Source organism: Agelaius phoeniceus, chromosome 2 (assembly GCF_051311805.1).
Source record: "Agelaius phoeniceus isolate bAgePho1 chromosome 2, bAgePho1.hap1, whole genome shotgun sequence".
In the NCBI taxonomy this organism is placed as follows: Eukaryota; Metazoa; Chordata; class Aves; order Passeriformes; family Icteridae; genus Agelaius; species Agelaius phoeniceus.
This window is the reverse complement of record NC_135266.1, coordinates 16,420,719-16,441,664: the sequence shown is the minus strand read 5'-3', so window position 1 is coordinate 16,441,664 and position 20,946 is coordinate 16,420,719. Positions and strand designations below refer to the sequence as shown.

At 37.0% G+C, this 20,946-nt stretch overlaps 1 protein-coding gene across 4 annotated transcripts in view; it reads left to right on the top strand.

Annotated features, from left to right (window-relative positions):
- CDKL5 (cyclin dependent kinase like 5) overlaps positions 1-20,946 on the top strand; it is a 131,078-nt gene that overhangs the window by 1,595 nt on the left and 108,537 nt on the right. The gene's annotated exons all lie outside the window — the stretch shown is intronic.

Here is a 20,946-nt window from a genome sequence, read left to right as displayed (position 1 = left end):
ATGCTGTTTTTCAGAGGATTGTTAAGCACCACCAGCTTCCAGTGTAATGAAAGATCAAGTTGTATGTGGCCAGCTGATCCTGGCTCCTTGGCTAGTACAATCTACAAGTCCCACTTTATTTTACTATCTATGTGTACACTTAACTATTTAGTTCCCAGATGCGGTGTAAGTGTGTGAAAATTTAGCATTTCAGATTGTCTTTTGGGTTTGCCTAAAACAGTGTGATCATTAAGACTGTTCCTGTCTTAGCGTGTGTGCTTTTAACAGCAAAAAGATCTGCAGTTGGTGGAAAAAAAAGCAAGCTTTTTATAAAATATATGCGTGTGTAGTAGAAGCACGAAGTGCCATTTTTAATAGGTGGATTGAATAAGAAAAGTATTGGCCTTTTCTATTGTGCAGACTTAAATACTACCTCTAGTTGTGTGGGTGTTGAGAATTTCTCTCATTTTGCTCATCTGGCAATAGGAAAGAAAATCTCCCCCTTTGTACTTCTGGCAAGATGTTCTTCAAGGAGAGATCTCTTGCCTCAAGAAGCCTCTACATTAAATAACTCTCAGGAATATGGGCTCGTTTCCCAGTGGTTACCTAAAACTGTGGTATTTAGGTAATAACATCAGAATTGTGTGAAAATCTTGGTTGCCTTGATTTAGCTCCTTAGATTTTTCTAGCATGCAGAAGAACTGGATGGCACATTATAACTGGTGAAAGACCATATCTTATAGGAGCAGGGAAAAATCTATAGCTGTAGAAATCGAACCTTGCAAGGAGCAAATGCTATACTATGTTTTAGATATTTTAAAATTAACTCCAGTGCGTGTTGGACTTGCCATTACCTGCTGTTGAAAGAAATTATCTTTAAAAATACACATGTAAAAAAATATTTGCATTATGCTAAATTTTTAACTTTACCTTAATGTGGATATTTTAGTGAATCTGATATATAATCCATGGTTAGTTTATGTTAAAGTTTTTTTTAACATTTTAGATTGGAATTTTATGGAAACTGAAACTTGATATTGTTTTGATTCCTTTTGTCTAACTTTAAAATGAGAGTTACAATAAACCTGTTAATGTAGCTGATGTGCCCTGGCTTAGTTTTCAAAACTTGGTGTTGAAACAAAAAAATTGCAGATCCTTTTTAATGTTCTTGTAGATCCTATAGTTTATTTTAATAATAATGGGGGAATAAATAGACTTGGAGATTTGAGTACTGAAATGCATACTCTAGGTGTATGTTCCTAACAAAACCCTTGAGATTATACATTTCATAAACCTTCTTTACCAGTGAAGCAGCTACAGGGAAGTGTAAAAAACTGCATGATCAGTACAAAGACAGCCTCTTTATAAGATAGAGGTTTGGGTTAGTTTGGTGGAAGCTGTTATTGGAGCACTGATCTAATTAACATCATGTTCCAGTATTTTAAATGTGGCTACAAAGAAGATGAAGACTCCCTTTTGCCAGGAGTCCTATGGAAAAGATGAGAGGTGATGGGTTATTCCTGGGGATATTCCAATGGGACATGAGAGGAACGTTTTTCACAACAGGAGCAATCAGCTGAAGGAATAACCAATCTTCCCAGGAAACTGTTGGTTTCCCCAACACTGGATACATGCAAGACCCAGCTGGAGAGGGTCCTGGGCCATCTTGTCTAGATTGTGGTTTTTCCAGGAAAGGCTGGGCCAAATGATCCTGGGGGTCCCTTCCAACCTGGTATTCTGGGAACTGTGGTCCCAGGCTGGCCTTACACTAGCAGTGGCTCTTTCTGTTGTTGTGTGGAGCAAGACCATGAGTGGGAGGAGAGCTAAGACTGGAAGTACAAGGTAGAATAACAGAATAATTTCTGTAAGCAGAAGACACTCTCTCTGTATATATTGAAAAGTCAGTTCAGTGCTGCTATAAAAATAACTATTTGTAATACTGACTATATATGGAAGCTCTTGAGAACTGCTCACATGTAAGCAAGCACTGGCTTTCACTCTCTCTCAAACATATAACAGCAGTAGGAATCTGGACAGAAAGGGCCTAACCAAGAGTTTTTCCTAGGTGCTATTTAACTTCTGAATAGGATATGATATCTTATTTATGAAATCCTTTTTTGGTTATATGCTTATTGTGTGTGAAGCATGAACATGGGTCATGAAACAGTAATGAGACAGAGCTACTCTGGAAATGTGTTGACATGGAGGATAAATGTGTCATTGTGAACTGTGTGCTCATCATATGAAAAGAACAAGAATGCCTTATATTTGTCATAATTTCTATTTGAGAATTTTAAAGAATTTTAGTATTACCCATGAGCTAAATCTATAAACTCTAGAGTATTATCTTGATTTTTACTTCAGAATATTCTGATGTTATTTCTAACATGAGAATGATGAATGTTTGTAATATAATGAATAATAGACTTCATTTCCTGTCCAAATTCTGTGTTTTAACTCTGATACTTTAGTATCTAGATTAAGATTTGTTTGTGAATGGTTATAACAGCTTTCTGCATCACGAGCAGTGAGCATTAATTTTATAATATAAATTAAAACAAACATTAAAATAGTGCATAAATGGAGGAAATCAGCATTACAACATCAGCCCTATTGCTGAGTCTGTGCAGTTTCATAATGTTAAATGTGGATTAAGGAAAAATGTTACAGTTCTGAATGTTCACAAGACCAATATATTCAGCTTTTAAGTATTTTCTAAATTTAGAACATGGTAATATATTTCTTTGTCACTGTTAATGAAGACATTTTAGCATGGCAGAAATAGTTGTGTTAAATATCTTGACTAAGTCACAAAGAAAGAACAAAATAAATATAAAAGGTGCTGCATGTCTTAAACTGTGTTGCTATAGAAATATTGCATTTTTTTTCCTCCCTTCTTTGAAGCAACTGTGAGAATTTCATTGGAAATAGGTTAGCTTTAGAGAACTTCCATGCCTGTTTCCTTTAGGCAAAGTAACTTTCAGAAATGAATGTATGGGCTCTCAAGTTGTGTTCCTCTTCTCAGTCATGTGAAGTTTCAGACGTAAGTTACATTTAGCTGATGTGGAGTAAAAATATTCTATTGCTGTGTTTTAAAATGAGGAAAGTGCATGTGGAATAGCTATAGTTATTATATGATGACTTTCTGTGATACTGAACTGTTAGATCCCCAGAAGCTTTTAATTCTAACTTTAGTGTAATTAGATTTATTTTTCTAACATCACTTCAGCAGCAATGTTTGTGTGTTCCAGCCTGGCTTCAAATTTGAATTCTTAATGCAGCCTTTTAGTGGTGGAATTGCCTACTAGTGTCTTGAAATTTAGTTATTTATTTATAATAATAAGACAACTTAATTTAACACTGACACTTATTTGGAGAAAAGAATATAATCTTATCGTGGTGATGTAGTTGGCACAAGAAATACTTGCCTGGCAATATTATTAAAAAAAAAAATAAAAAGGAGGGGAGAGAAAAACCCAAAGTGTGAATCAATTTTTAACTGAATCTTCAGCATGCCAGCCACATAGTTTTGGTAAATTGTGTCACTGTCTCTGTCAATGTGTTTTTACAGATGACTGTAGTAGTACAGATGTTGATGGTAACACACTGCTGTATTCAGCTGAAGGAAGGGGAGCATGTGGCTGCAAGGTTCAGTAGAATAAAATATTTATTCAACTGTTAAGTATCAAAAAAAAATCTTTCTTGGAGCTCAAGTATGAAACCAAAACTTTTTTTCATTCCTTTCTTCTCTTCATAATTAGGTGTTAGTGTTTAAAAGTCATCCTGTATTGTAGGAGCTATACATTTCTTAGTGAATTTGGAGAAACAGCTTACACTTAATATGATTTCTGTGAAAAAGTATGTTTTGGCTGACTTCATCATCACATTCAGAGAAGCTGGGATCCTAAAATTGATTTTTTTTGAAGTCCTTACTAAATTCATGATTCTATGGGATCGCTGTCTGGTGTAGAAACACCCAGAGTTTTTCAGTGTGTTTAGTTTGCTTTGAGTTAGTGCTTATGAAGTGAGCTGTAAAGTTCTCAGCTGTGAAGTCCCACTTTATATGCAAAGTGAATGTACATCGAGGGATTTTCAGTCTCATCACTTCCTGACTTTGAGAGGGTAGATCCTTCTGTTTGGCCTGTATGTGGTATTCTGGGTGATATTTTAACTTGTTAAACCAATCTGATTTCATGGCTGCAAAGAAACTGCCAGCTTTTTAAGCTTTGTACTAGCAAGTGGGACTTTGTACTTCTATATATTTGTTTTTAAAGCACAGGATATTTTGAATTAAACTTGATAGCATAGTAAATTTTTGTTTATAAGCTTTCTACTTGCTGCTATATTTCCTAATCTTAAGAAGGTCATATTTATTTTTGTGTGTTTTTCATGTAATTCACTTCTCAAAAGCTCCCAGTGTTTGCTTCAGGATACACCAGCACTGTGCTGGTGTAGTGCAGAAGGTCCAGTGTGCCTGAGTGTTGGGGGCTCATGATGCTTGGTGGTGTGTGCTGCTATTCTCTCCTCTCTCTTCTCATCTGGATGCATTTCTAGGTGATGGTGAAGAGGATGGTGCTCTGGTGGGAGATCTGTAGTAGACGACAGAAGTGTGCTAGAAGGATTTGGGTATTACCCTCTGCTGGCTCTTACTCATACCAGGCACACTGAGATTTGTTTTATCTTGTGTGTTGCAGCATATGTTAATTGCAGGTTTGTCACAGGCATTTTCAGTGAATAAATATAGTGTAGTTTGGTCATTCTGCTTCTTTTAACATGGTAAGAGTGGGGTTTTTTGTTTGTTTGTTTTGTTTTTGGCATGGATTGGTTTTGTGTTTGTTTTTAGGCTGCATTTTTAGCTGTTACCTGAAATATTAATAGCAAAACCGAGGTGCATGGAAGGTGGGGGCATGTTGTAGTCAGCTGTTGCTAGAGCTCTTCTTGTCAGACCTATTACACTTGTTCTAAATTCCTGTTAACCTCTCATGTTCAATAAAACTTCCAGTAGCTAAAAAAAAAAAATTGCAGCAACATTTTCCTTTTTGGTTTTTGATTTTGAACACTTGGCAGCATTTTGTTTATTCCCTGGAGTCACTTAAACCTTCTCTGCAAATATTTGTGCATGTGGTAAGTTCAGCATGTGTTTGACTTTAGTTGCATTGCTTATAAAGGAGTGTATGCAGGATTAAGGCCCATCTGACTTTGTGACCCCTTTCAGAGGTGAAGAAATCTTAAAGTTGTCAAAACATATAGCATCTCATATAGGATATGGAACTGGTTTTAACATATCTTAATTGATATTTCAAGTTGATGTTGTTCAAAATAGTTGGTAGGCATACTGGAAGCTCTTCAGTGTTTCCTGTGTTGTGTGAATATAAATGTAATGATGATGAGCAGGAGATGGGCATAGGTTTACAATACATTAAAACAAGTTTGCTTTTAATGTTATATACCATTTGAGATGAAAAATTGTTTGTTGTGCTTATGGGTTATTTATAGATGGGATTATTCATCCAAAAATTAAAGCTGTTTGTTAGTCAAAAACTAGGCAATTGTCATAGCAGTGACAGTAGCTGTTACTAATTTTCAGTTGTGACCCTCAGAACGTACACTACTTTTAATGATAACCTTTTTTTATTGCAAGATGGGTGTTTACTGAAATGAGGCTGTATCTATTAATAAATATAGAATACTCACTCTCCTACTTTCTACTGCTGTTTTTACTAGGATTGCATGGGGTATTTTGAAGTGATAATTAACATCAGTGATGGAAAAGGGCCCTCAGGAGGTTTTCGAGGTAGACCTTCTGCTCAAAAGCAGTGTTTTCCTAGAAGTATTTTTATTCCTAAAATGTCAGTAGGAAGAAGTTGTGTAAAACTAAATTATTTTCCTTTTTCCGGGGAACAAACAAACTTCCCTGCTCAGCTCATGGTAAGGACACTGTTGCAATATTTTCTTTTGAGCACTTGAAAAGAGAATTCTAACTAAAACAAAGCTAATGTCTTTGGTGCAAGCAGGCTTTTTTCCCCCCCTTTTCTCCTGGCTCTGATCTCCCTCTATTTTCTTTTCTACTCTTGATCTATGGCATCCACAATGTTGCCATCAGGTTGTTCGCTTAACCTCTGCAAAAATGCTTCCAGTCTTGCCTTGCATGTTGGACAAGGATGGAGTATTCCCAAATCCACCACTCCAGACATGTACACATAGTGTGCTGTTATCTACCTACACCTATAAGCTTTTTCAAACCCAAAGAAACCCCCAACTTGCCTCACCTTAACTAATCCTTTTATGAAAACACCTACAGGAATCTGTGCTGGCTTCAGAAGTTTCATGCTTTAAAACTTTAGTCTACCTTATGGACCTCTTCACACTTTCCTGATCCATCTGTTCATCTAGCACAGCTTCTTCTCTATCCCTTCACACAATCTTAGGCTGTTGAGATGCAAGACGCCTTTGCAGATCCTTTAATTGGTAGTAGTCTTTATTTTTACTTCTCTACTTTTCGTATTTCTTGAAAAACAAAACAACCCCCCCCAACAGAAATTAAAAAAAAGAAAAAAAAATGAACCTGAAAATAAAACCACCCCAAAAGCTCATGCTTTTTTTTTCTCCTTTCCTTGCTGGCATTATTACTACAAAGGATGTTTCAAATTACATGCCATTATAATGTTTTTATGCAACCATTCTTTTTCTCCTTAACTGTGAAATCTTGTTTGTGTACAGCTTGTGTTTAAAGGCAGTTATTTATGGAGCACTGTGGCTGTACATCATGATGTACAGTCAGGAATGTGTTGATCTGCTAAGTCTACAGACTAAAGCTACCACTTTATGCTGTATAGCCTATTATAAAACAGAAAACCTTGGAGTGGGGAGTGGCTAGTGCTGATGAAATGCTTTGTGGAACAGGTGGGACTTCAAAGTTTTATTTTAGTTTGAGGGAAGGTTGCTTATGCAATTGTTCCATCTGTCCATCCATCTGTCCATCCATCTGTCCATTAGCTTGTCCTCCCACCCTGCCAGTAACTCCTGAACTGCTTGCCCAATTCCTAGTCATCTTTGGCAGAGGGGGCATGTTCTCCAGGCCTGTTGCATGCATATTCAGGTCTGACAGAAACAGGCAGGTGGTTAGAGAAGAGATTGGGCAAGAAAAGGGGAACCCCAGTCTGTGTGTCTGTGGCTGGCCTGTAATAATAACCACCATGGCATTTGCTGCCTTCTGCTGGGCCATTGTGTACAGGGAAGATCAGATGGAAAGTGGGAGAGCCACGATGCTGCTGCAATAGGGGATTCCATGTGCATGATGGGAGGGAAGTTACAGGGGTGATAATTTGGGGGTGTTACTGTAGGGGGAAGCAAGGGTACTCTCATGGATGGTCATGGGACCCAGAGTTACTGTGGGAGACCTGTTTGACCTAGGTTTGTAAAGAATTTCCTGTCTTTAAGGGAATTGGGGAACTGCTGGGCTTAGACCCGTCATCAAGAGCAAGGAGGAATAGGTGGCATAGAAAACATCTTCTGATGTAAGAGGTGGTGCATATCCTGTAAAGTCAGTGACAAAAACATGAACTGGATGAAGGAAGAAGACTGCCAGCCAGCCAGGAGGAGCTTCAAACACAGAACCTCTATATATAGAAATGAGGGGGATTAGAGAGAAATTAGGTGCTGTAGCACAGCAAATCAAATTGAAATAATTAAAATATTTCTTGAAAAAATTGGAGGGCTCAAATGTTTTTCTTTCAGCTTAGGATTTAAAGAAATCTGTAGCTTCAGTATAGCAAATATGTTGCTTGACTCTCTTTAAAATCTTTACTACTGGTGTAAATAAAACCAGATTTCAGTATGAAGGTGACAGTGTGGGATGCCCACAATAATAGTAACAAAACAGTATTTTCAGAAGGTGAACTGTGACTATGCTTTTCCCAAGCAAATAGCTATTCCTGTCATTTGGAGATCATTAAATCTGTTTCAGTAAATTCTATACTCATTGACGTTTTAGTTGCCTAAAGGTCTGTGAGTGAACAACATATCAGCAAAAAAAAAAAAATGGTATGGCCTTCCATCTATTAACCTAGTTGCTTTTCAGTTGCTTCTGCTGACTCAATAATATGATGTGATGTAACTCACAGAAAAAAAAAAATCAATGAATATTTGTAATTAATGTATTTGAAACTTAGGATTGTTTTAACTATAAGTTTGGATGCTTGGAGATTTTTGTTTTGGTTTTCTTTTCTTCTTCTGAGATAAATCACAATTGCCTATATAAATCACTGTAAAATACAATGATTAAAATTGTATTGCAAATAATATGTATGGATGAGGGGAGATAGGAAGATATTTGTATTAAGGTCAGAGTCTGTTCGCCTTTGATCATACAAACTACTGAACAGCCCTGGAAGCCTTGGAGGCCAATCCTGTATTTTTCCATACCAGTAAAATGGGTGACCTTTTGTTTGACTGTTCCAGTTATAGTCACTTAAAATAACATTTGAGCTATTGTTGGCTATTTCAGTGAGAATGGAAGGCAGATCAAGCTTGTTATCTTGCTGCTCTTCAAAGAAATTAAGCAAGAGGAGGTATGCTGTCCTTAAAGAATTAATCTACATAAAGCTTCAATGCTAGTGAGAAGAGATCATTCAGTTATTGAAAAAATAAATAAACTGTTTACGCTAGCAAATTTACTTTCCCACTTTAAAATCAATGGGTAATTTTAAAAAAAAAAGTGGTTCTTACACCTAGTTCTTCTTTTTAATAGCTCAGTTTTTAAAGTAATTCATTAATAACAGTAGTAACTTTCACTTTGTGACTATCAAGGTATTTTGGAATTTTTCTTGCTCGCTTTCTGATATTTTAATGATTTTTTAAATCTCTTTGTAATTTGTGAGGTGCAGAAATAGTTACAACATAGCAGCTCCCACCAAATGGCCCAAATTGCCAAGCCCATGCTCTTCTAGCAATCTGAAACCATTCAGATCCCCAAATTTGGGGAATAACTTCTAGTATTGAATATACAAGGATGATGGTGCAGAGTGTGGAAGTAACATTATGAATGTAATGCATGAAAATAAGAATGTGTTTTTACATGGTTGAATCTCAAAGGTAAGGGCTGTATGATGGGACCCCCAGCCTAATTTGTGCTTCTGGAAGTTACTGTACAGATGAATGACCTGACCACTTCTACCTTTCTACAAGCTGTTGTGAATGTAGCTAATACTTAGAAAGGAAAATATGGTATATTTCCTACCCTTAAAGCTGGTTTTGCATACAATGCTGAGAATGAAATAGTGGAAGCTGGGTTGCAGTAGTGAAATGGAAGCAGGGATGAAAGTGAGACTATTCTGTTGAGCATATTTACAGATTTTTCATCTGCTCTGGAGCCCTGACATTGAGAGAGCCATGGAAGACTGTGTGCACTGTTCTGGGCCATGTGGTCCAGAAGGGTCTGGTACGAGGCTGTGGGGAGAAGCTGCCCCTGTTGATAAGGCTCCCACTGGCCTGGAGCGTTGCTGCTTGAGCTGGAACTCCAGGTGAGCTGTACTGCTCAAGTGTGGCATTGTACTGGGGGTAGCAGTCCTTGGGCTGTGTTGCTAATGTTAGAGAGGATGTGTTGTGCTAAAGATTTAAACTGGGGAGCTGCAGATTCAGTTTGATGTTTAAAGTGTGGGATTTGACAGCTTGGTATGTAACATGTATATTTTGGCAATGTGAATTTACATTTTTTAAAAATCATTTCATGGCTCATTCATATCTGTTGGGTTGAAAAGCCAGTCTACCTGTGAAGCTGAAATAATTGGATCTTATTTGAGGTGCAATGATAGATAAAGATTAAAATGGACCTCTAGGATCAATTACATTTGTGTGATGCATGGTAAATTTTTTCCTAACTTCCTTTTCCTTCTCTAATAGACTTTGCCATTTTATTGAGGAACTGCAGGACAGATAAAATTACATATGGCTGACTGTGGTGGTGAAGTTCTCTGCTGTAAATCAAAAATAATTCTGAACGTGATGTGAATTGCTTAATGTCTGCAAATGCCTGGTAGTTACATAGAACAGATTTTTGGCATTATACCACAGCAGAAGTGACATCATAGTATGCTTTAACCTGAAGTTTCAATCTGGAAGAAAAATAATGAAAGCTGAGATCTTTTTTAATGTTTGATAACCCTGCTTTTGTCCAGTTACATGTTGCAAGCAAAAGGACAAGGATATTATTGCAGTGTAGTGTGTGCTCACATTTAGGTTCTGTAGTGTTACTGGTGGAACAGTAAATGGTGCTGAGCACCTAAATATCTGTAAGCTAGATAATGTCCTGTGATGTGTGCTTTAAGATTGACTTTATTAATACAAAAATCTACAAAATACACCGTTAATGCTCTTCAATTTTATTATAAATCAAGCTATTAAATTGTTCGTTACAAAAATCAGATTATTTTAAATTACAGAATGCCTTAATGGAATATTTAAGTTACAAATAATACCATGCTAAGAGCTTATTTTCTCCTGGTTTTTTTTTGTTTTTTTGTTTTTTTGCTTGGTTTTTGTTGTTACTGTTTTTTAAAAACACCTCCAGATACATGAGCTGAAGAGAAATTGTCCAAAAGGTATATGGATTACTGGAACATGAAGAATTGTTTTTAAATAGTGTTCAAGAAAGTAATTTGGAAAATGTACATACTTCAATTTGATAAGTCTTTTTCCATTTTCTCTGATTAGATGAAGACAAGTAGACATTCTCTTTAAAATATTGTTCCTTAATAATACACAATAAAGTAATGGATGTTGTGTTTATCACTTTTATTATAACTCAAGATGCTTTCTAATAATTCCATCTGAGGAAAACAATACTGCCATTTAATTAGAAGCAAAACAAACAGAAGAGGAGAAACAGCTCAAACTAATCTAAAAAAAAAAAAAAGAGATGAAAGCAGGGGTTGATCAATTGCACTGCAGTACCTAAGAGAAATAATGTAATGCTTCTGAAGGAGAAACATATAAGTTTTCAAATTGATTTCAAATTAATATGTCAGTAGTGGGGGGGGGGGGGGGGGGGGCAGAAAACTGTGCATGTGCCAGTGCAAGCTCTTTATGGTACAGCTGTGACTGGAGTGCTAAAAAAAGGTGGAATATAAGTCAAGGTAGCAACTCTTCTCAATTCCAGGTGAGTAAGTTCTAGGGTGCAGCCATTGACTAAGGCTTACTTTGGTTCATTACTATGTTCCTAAAATACTGTGAACCCAGCATGCCTGAATTGAACTCTAAACAATGTTAAACACACATCCTTATGACCCTTCCCTTTCACAACAGAAGAATTTGTCCTTTGGTAGTGAGAAACAGATTTAAAGTGTTGAGTAAATAAGAGTTACTTACCTGCATTTGTTCTATGATGAAAACTGTATATTTTCTATCACATTTTTGAGAGCCCCTGTTTCCAAACTAGTACTCTAAGTTTTTTGTTTAAAACTCTTCTAGAATTGTGGAAAAGAATACACTGCCCCTGTGCCTTCAAGGAGTTCAGGTAATAAAGCATTGTGCACTATGGTATAAATGACTGACCAACATTGTTGAAAGTTATTAAATAAAATATATTAAATTTGCAAAGAGTGGAAAAAAAAAATCTGTGCTGTATAAGGAGTTGTACTGAGCATGACCTGAAAATATACATTGGTTTCCATGAATGGGCTTATTTAATTGCCTTGTTTTGCATGTGTTCCTTTAAGAGATTTGTGAAAGAAGTTGGAGAAATACAAACTGGAGCAAACCTTGAGAAAACAGAGATCTGTAGCATGCTTATGCTTCTTGGTATAAACTGTGAACATTATGGGCTGTATCTGAAGTTACTGTGTGGTTTTCATCTTTCTTACTTGGCTCTGATCAGGATGGCACCTTTAGTCTTTTATTCCCCACTGTTCATATGCTGTTGCTTATACAATTCTAAGGTTAAAAAGTGGTCAGTATTTTCTTTGGCACTTATTTTTAATGATTCTTTTAGTTAAGCAGTATAATAATCAAGTAGTCCTTTTGCAAAATAAACAACATAATTTTCCCCAATTATCTGGTAATGCTATTAACTATCCCTCTATTGTAAGTATTTCTTGCAGCAGAGGCACAGCTTAATGGAATCAGAGCTGAAGGATGTGAACAGCAGTAGTTTTTATCTGTTCTACTTGTTTCAGAAGGTTGAGGTTAAGTGGAAATGAGTTTTGCTGGTGTCTATACTGAGAAGACATTTTAGATAGATTTTGCAGCTTTGTCAGTGGCATAAGATCGGATGTTCTGAGCCCTCCTCGGTGTCCCTGCTCCTATCTCTGTACACAGGAAGTTGTTTGGAACTCCTTAATTTTCTCCTTTTTGATTATGGAGTTCATGGTTCAGCATTTAGGAATACTGAATAGAAACCAAACCTAAAAAGTCTCCCTAGGTTGTCGACTGCTTTTAAGATAGAATACTGAGGTATGCTGAGCTCTTTCATTCAGTGATAATTGTCATTTCTCCCTAAAGTTCCAGTAATGTCCTTCACTGTTTTGTCCATTTGTATTAAAGAAATTAAAGCTATTCAACTGCATAATGCATTTGTTCTTCTAACTGGGACACAAAACCCCACTATGATCTCAATATTCTTCTCTTGAAGACTAAAGGCCTGGTAGCAATTAAGTCATAATTGCATAAACTTTACATTTCTAGCTTTGCAGTTCAGTTGTACTTATGTAAAATACAGAAAATAAAAAGCAAAGCAATAATTGATGAATGAGGTGATAGGATGTGGAAGTACCAAGAGGGGAAGCATTTCTTTTGGAACTGGGGAAGGAGGGGGAAGTGTGTTGCTGTAGTACATCTTTAAACACATTTTAAAATACTGTCATGCAGAAACAGCAGGTTAATTTGCTTTTTCAGTATTGGGAAATACACCTTTAATGAGAGCTGCTCTTCTACTCTGTTTTGCGGACAGCCTGATCTCTGTAGTTCTTGGGTTTTCCAGCATGGATTATTCTGTTTGATAGGCTTCTACAGTTCTGAAATTTTTGGGGAGAACTTCTGCAAGTGTTGTAGGAGCTTAAAGAGAGGAAGGAAAAAAAATTATGGTTGGAAAAAAATCCTGGTGAAATATCAAGATCTACACTTCTGTGGTTTTTTTACCATTTAAGAACTTCATGTTTAGATGCCAAGTGTGTGCTGTATCAAATAGAAAAAAGTCTGTCTGTACTTCATTTATGTTCATTTTCACTAGAGGAAAACAAAAGTGTAAACTCAATTCAGTCAATTTCTGTTTCTCTGAAATTTCAAGCCCTGTGTGACCCTGAAGTGAAGCCTACCTCTTACTATTTTTTTCCTCAAACAGCATTACATTCTTATAAATAGTCCACTTGTATGTTAGAGAAATACTGTGCATATGGTTTGTAAATGTAAGATGATCTTAAGAGCATTCTTTTGCATGCCATGTGGGGTTTTAATCTTTCTGGTTTTTTCTTTCTCTGCCTAGTTTTATTCCTCAAATAGGGTTTTGAAGCTCTTCAGTTGAAGTACTAAGTAAACATCTTTTGAAATTTATAGTGGACTAGGTCTTATCAATTGAACAAAAGAAAGTAAAAAAGGACTGAAACTAATTAGCTAATTGTCTTTTATTCCAGCTGATGTTTTACCACTTACCTTTAGATATTTGCAATACACAGTCAGCTTTTGAAGACTAAAAAACCCTAGCTTTGGTATTTTTGTTGAAAGATGTGCCTGTGATAGCTTATCTATAATGGTGACAGTAATAAAATGAAATACTGAACTAGAACTACTCCCCAAAGTCTTATTTCCTGTCAAATATCCCAGAAAACAGAACGGTGCGAGGTGTCTATCCTAAATTAACTGAAGATGCCGATACTCAAGTGCTTGTTTCAGATGAGACAATAATGCATTGATCAGGTACTCTGAAAGAAGGGAACATGCAGGAAATCATTCATCTCTAGAAGACTGATACCTCTATGCAAATCTGACACTATTTGTTAGGCTCTGCTGGTGGGTAGGAGGTGTAGGAAGTTCTACTTTGTTAGTCATCTTCTGCATATGAAAGCTCTACTGTTGTTCTGCTGCACTTCCCAGTGGCTAGCATCTTAATTAATATATGGTGGAATTAAAGAGATCAGCATCAGCAGGTTTTAAGCTCATTAATTTTTGTAAAGGTGTATGTCATAAGTGGAAATCATACAAACATGAACTTGTGCTTTCTATTGCCTGAGAATGAAAAGTCACTGTTACTGCCTATAGGGTTTATTTTGCAGCAGAAGATCTTGTGACAGTGTCTTCAATATTAATCTTTTGTCTATTTTCTACAACTAAGGCTGTGTAATACTTGTTCACACTGCATATTTATGACAGATACAAGGTGTATTAAAGAAAATATATAATTTAGAATCAGTTCTTTTTACAAGGCATTTTATTTGATGTTGAGTGTAGGATTCTCTTGTTAATCGTGTTTGTGTGCTAATCAATGGAAATAAATTGAAGGAGATTAGGAAATTCTGAGAGTGGTAGTTCCGTGTTGTTCTATGCTTTTGTGTCAGGTAAAGAAATGCTTTCAGACCAGAAATAAATGTCTTTGCCTTCTCAGGAAGACTTCCATATTAAAACAATTTAATTGTAACCCTTAATGAATGTTGAGATGAATGAATCAAGTAATCTGCACTTTTTAAGCTACTGAAAACACCCTATTCAATTTCCATTCTAGTTCAATTTAAACTGATAAAATTACACTTAATAACTATTAGATCAGTTTTACAGAAGCTTATTTCAAAAGACTAATGTCAAAAGGTAATAGGGTTTTTTTGATGTTTGAAGTCTGAAAAAAAAGTAAAAGGCAGATGAATTGTTTGAAGGTGTAAGCAGGTAGTGGATGTTCTGTTTCTGCTAGTAAACTTAAATGAGAATTTCAGAACATTAAACATGTTGATTTTTGAAGCAATTGAAAGGAAGAGAGGGAATTATTGGAATCATAAAATGTCCTGAATTGAAAGGGATCCACAAGGATCACAGAGCCCAGCTCCTGGCCCTGCACAGGACACCTTGAGAATCCCACCTTGTGACTGAGAGTGTCCAAACACTTCCCAAGCTCTGTCAGACTTGGTGCTGTGCCCACTTCCCTGGGGAGCTGTCCCAGTGCCCAAACACCCTCTGGGTGAAGAACCTTTTCCTAATATCTAATCTAAATCTCCCCAGCACAGGATTGCCCCACCTCAGGTGCAGAACTTGGCACTTGCCCTTGTTAAACTTCACAGGGCTGGTGCCTGCCCAGCTCTCTGATTTGCACAGATCCTTCTGCAGGGCGTCTCTGCCTTCAGAAGTCAACAGCTCCTCCCAATTCTGTATCATGGGCAAGCTCACTTTGAATACCTTGAATGTAAGGGCACTAAGCTGGCTATTTTCCCTTCTGTACCTGCCTTCTTCTGCTCCCACAGTTCAAATTTGTCATTATAGCTGGATTGCTACACTTAAACAGCTCTCTGGTAAAATGAGAATAATCACTCCTGACTAGATGAAGTCATAAGAACACAGACAAGTTGCAACTACAGCTGTAACTTAATAATTTTTGAAATTTCTGGGTTCCTGTGTTCTAGCAGACAGGTACCACCTAGTAGTGTTTTCAATATTCAGTGAAAACAATCTTAAGACATGGTTGGAATGGAATGCTTTAATTGTTCTGCACTTCATGTGAACTGTTGTGGGTGAAAAGTCCTTCAGCCCTGTATTAGTTGCTCTGGCACCCTGACCTTTTCTGTTGACAAGTACCCACTTTAGGTTCTTCAAATTAGGTACGTGCTTTGTGCCCTTTGAGTAATGAATGTGACATTTCTAGAAAAAAACTATTTTTAACATATGGCTGATTTATTACTCAGTCATTTTCAGTGAACTGTTGTGACTTTTGGTTAGCTAAAGCAGTTTGTTTTTAGCTGTTCTGATACTCTTTTTACTGTTTAGTAAAGCCATTAGGTTTTTAAGACCTTGAGTAACTACTCTAATGAACTACTTTAGTCTGCCACAAACCATCCAGAAATTTGTGTGTAAGGATGATAACATCAAGTTTGAGCTAAACTAGGTTTTACTTGCAAATCTGTATTTGGTAGATTATTCTTGTATTAAATTACTCTTCTTGTTACAACTGTCTTGTTGTCAACATGGCATGATATTATGCTCCTTTTAGTTTCTGCGGTATTTTGTTAAATAAACATTGTTTTGTCAAAGTGTACAAAACAGGCCTGTACTGAAATCTAGGTCTGAAAAAGTGATGATCTCACTCAAAGACAGTGAGAACAGTTCTGTGTTTGGGGGCTGTGTCTGCATGGGGAGAGTCTTTGGGAGAATATTTGTAGTGTTCTTGTTCTATTCTCATTATCACCTCCTGGATGTTGACAGAAACCACATGCTGGATTTGGTAAATTTGTGGTTAATCAAGTGTAACTTTTTTACTGTTCTTGGAAGATTGGGTATTAGTATTTTTTGGGCTGATGACAATACTTCATATGGACTCGTACGATCAGTCAGCAGAGCCATAAATATTTGAAATACCTGTGGTCTGCAGGTCTTACTGGTGTTAATGATTTACTTTTGGTTTAAAGAGATAAAGAGCATCTAAAGATAAGTAGCCTCCACCCCTTCTTTTAAAGAAACAGAATCCAAGTTAATGAAAAGTGCATAATACTTACTTTGAAGACATTGCCTGTATTCTTTCTTAGCAGGGAGGGAGTTTTAGAAGAAGGATTTAGTAACCTAGATTTGTTGATACCTACTCTGATTCCATATTTAGCAGGTATATTTTTTAGTGTCACAAATTAGGGTTTTTACTTTCTTCATTTAGAATCTGCATTGGTATCTGCAAGGGAACTTTTTGTGTTGTGTAAAGCGCAAGGTGAAACTCAGGGGAAGTAGAAGAACCAGTACTAGGAGCAAATAGAGGAGAAAGAGTAATGGTATAGTTCCCTACTCATTAACTGGGAAATGGGTAATAAATAGGCATTTGGCTTTATTTTTTTTAAGATATTTGCAAGTACTAATGTTAGCCTTTGCTTAGGCTGTGAGTGTCATGCTGTTCACTCTGTATGTGAATTACTGGGTTATTGATGGCTTTGCTTTAAATGGGAAGATGAGGTATTTGTTCTCATCTCTTCCAAATCTTCGAATGATTGAGTGTGATAGCAAAGTACTTTCCATTTTCTAATGGTGAATAGTGTATTTGCCTAAAAAAAATCCTCGAGGAATTGTAGATAAGGAGTACCCTAAGTGAAGTTGTTTGACTCTTAAATGAGTTTATTGCATTCTGCATTTATAACATGGACTAAAGCAATGGGTTTTGGACAGAGTCATAAAATATGGGCAGATGATCATGTGAAGAGGTTTTTTACTGTTGCTTCTACCTGCTCTTGCACAATTTTGTATTGGTACTGTGGTGCACTAAAATAATTTTTTGGACACCATCTTGTCTATCAGCACCTAGCAGATGCCATAAATAGATCCCATTTTTTTTAATACAGTGGGGGAATTTGAGGCTCCTGAAAACCTCAGGAACTCTGAGAAAGAGAGAAAACTTTTAAAATTCATTTTGATGAATTAAATCATCATGGAAGAACCATAAGCAGGTAAGAGGCAATTGTTTCAATGTCAGTTATACTCAATTATGTACCTGGGGAAAGGACTGAAAATATTATCCCTCTCCCCTGATTTATATTGTTTTATTTTATGTAATATTTAGTTTTATAATAGACACATGATGTCTACAGGTGGACATGCTTGTTCTAGGGCTTTTTCCTCCCCAAGTGTCTGTCTGTGAGGAAAAGCTGTTGAGCAGTTCTTTGATATGTGGATGTAATTAGGTAGCTTTTGAATTGTACCATGTCAGTCTAATTGTAAAAGGTAAGTAGTGCAGGCATCAGTTTTCAAACAGTTAAAAAACTTGAAATTAATCTTATTAGGGCTGTGGTTTTTACTATGCCAGGGCTGGCTGTCCCTATATGCTGAAATGGGAGAGGATATTAGAAGGGACCTTGTAAGGAAAGAGTTTTCCCTGGAGTCTCATCTTATGCACTGTGGTGAGTAGGAGAGAGAACAGAATCCAGTCTTTCTTCCTTGATTATAGGAGATCAACCTTTCTGATTTCAACAACTGTTGCTTAGTATACTTGTATATTCCAGAGAAATCATAAGTATGGTAAGAGTTAAGCAAGCAATGAAAAGGCTAAAACCTTCCTGTGGGAATGGAAATACATATTCTGGTCCTTTTCAGTAACTTCTCACTGAAACCTTTTCTTTGATGTTCTAAGTGTTTCCCCATCCGTTCTGTAGCTCCACAGCAAATTAAGACTGACATCCTACGGAGAACCTGAGTCAGTGATGCATTTTCATTTTTGGTTCTAGGTGTGATTTTCCTGCTTGTAGGTCTGAGATGTTTTTGCATTATATCACTGTATTCTCCTAGTTACACTCCACACATTGTTCTGTCTTGGCATTTTAGATTTGACAGGGGTTTTTTTGTAATACGAAGTAGAGGATAAGCAGCTAATAAATAATTTGCTATACAAATGAAACCACAAATGAGGAGTAATCCACTGGTGAGGTAAACACAGGTAACCTAGAATGTCTTGAAGAGTAGTTTCAGGCTGTATGCAACTTCTTCAAGGGGAGTTAAAATTCATCTTGTATCTCTGTTTCCTTTCATTGTCCGAAGGAAGGATGACACAGCTCATACTGCTTTTTCCAATAACAAAAGCTAGCCTGGTAAAATAATTTCATTCCTGGGGCCTCTGATAGGGATTGTAAGTGGATGGCCTATTGCTTTAGTATTATTAGCATTTTGGTGATACATCATTAAAATTATTTCAAAACAAAACTTGCAATTGCTGATCTATCCCTTAAAATCTGAGATATTTTTGTATTTCTGTTTGCTAAAGTAACTGCTACATGACATAACAAATTGGTTAATTTAATGTGGCAAAGTGTAGGGAATAAAGAATAAAGTTATATATTTTTTTCTTTATAAATTTTTTTTTAATTAGAAAGCTATAAAGACATCTGAAAATTCAGGAAACTCTTCACATTGCATTCAAAGAGGGAACACACAATTCACATTTTTCAAAACAGGCATCTGAGCCAAGATTAGCAATACAAAGTTTAAGAACTGTCTTAATTTAGGCACATCTGAAGGGACTATGTATGGATAACATAATTATTAGAAAACTGCTAGCTGCCTTGAAGTGTGGGCAGGAGCGAAGGAATATCTCAGGATTGAAGAGGATTGTGGCAAATTAAAATGTAGGCATTAAACACAGCCACTATAGAACAAGCAAGGGATAATAAAATTTTGCACTCCTCTCTTGAATTTGGGCAGTTACTTTCTGTTGTTGGGTAATATCCTCAGACACATCATACACTATAGTTTGAGGTAACTCCAAAGGTGTCTAACATCCACAGAGTAGCTGAGGCTGGAAGGCACCTCTGGAGAGCCAAACCCCCTGTCCAACAGGGCCACACTGAGCAGAGTGCCCAAGGCCCATGTTGTGACCATGTTTGAGTGTCTCTGACATGAGGCTCCAGTTCAGAGCCCTCCTCACCGCCCCAGGGCTGCCTCAGACAGAGCTGCCTCTGGGGCAGGCCGCGCCACTCCTGCTTGGCCTTTCAGGGACACCCTCAAGAAGAGCCTGGGTTTGTCTTCTTCACCCTCGTGTCAGACACTTAAACACTGAGAAGATCCCCCTCAGGTCACCTGTCTGAAGCCTTGACACCCTAGTGTAGGGTATTGGAAAGTGGCAGTGCCTGCTGACTCATGAGACCACTCTGAACATTCCAGCATTCCTGGAGCTGCTGCCTCTCAGGGTTTTGATTCAAAAACTTGGGACTGTTTTGATTCATAGAGCAATTAAAAAAATAAAAGCTCATTATTATGTTTTGGATCTTTACAAAGTAAAGGTATTTTATGAGTACTTCACAAAATCCCATAACTCTCTTCAAATAACCTTGAAAAGTTATCTGCATCTATACATCACTGAACTGGTTGCTGTACTTCATTTGCTTTTCAAATTTGAAGGAGAAGAAAATTTCTGTTCTACAGCTTGAGATGAACCCTGCTAATTTTGCTTGGATTCTGCAACTCCTTTGGATAACTGAGGAGAATTTCGAGTATTTTTTTTCTCCCTCAGCCTTGAGTGAAGTTCACAGATGTTGCTGGTGCAGTTACAAAGAACGTTGCTCAGCAGTTCCTAATCTGATCAAACACAGTACCTATCCTTTTCAGTCTCAGGAATGCATTGTTCAGCCTGCAGTTGGTTAATTATCTTGTAAGCAGTTCCTCTCTAATTTTCTGCTTATTTTCTGTTTCCATGGATTAATCTTCTGAATTAACAAAGTGAAAAGAAGAATATCAGAATCTTACTGATTTGTTCATGTTGATGAAAGTGAATGAGAGTCCATGATAGCAAACTGCTGGTTTTTCATCTCAGACATGTGAGTTGCTAAAGATTCTGGTCATGAACAAGCCATGTTATTTTTTGTGAGATTGCCATGGTGATCAGGTGGGTTGTGAAGCACACTGAAGAAATAAATACCTTTTCCCAATTTATGAGCTGAGAAGAAAAAGGGAATTTGGGAACTCCCATTTATTTGAGCCTGTCAGGATTTTTTGTGTCTTGCCAGTACCATTTCACCATTTGGTGAAACTGCAGGGGGAGGGAGCACAGTAGCCCCAGTGTTGTTCTGACAGGGTGGAATTGGCCAACTCTTGGTTGCTCCTTATGGTTTCAGTTTATGGAGAGTTGTTAGTTTGGAGGTGCCTGGAGCTTCCCCAAGTAACTGGGAAACCTCTGTAGTCTTCTGCAAGTGTCTTGATTTTTATCACAGGACTTTATAGCCATTGCTGGAATTGTGGGGTTTCTCAATGATGATTTTTTTACCAGTTGACCTTCTTGGCCATTTCTCCTGTACCTCTGAAGTGCACACAAACCAAGTA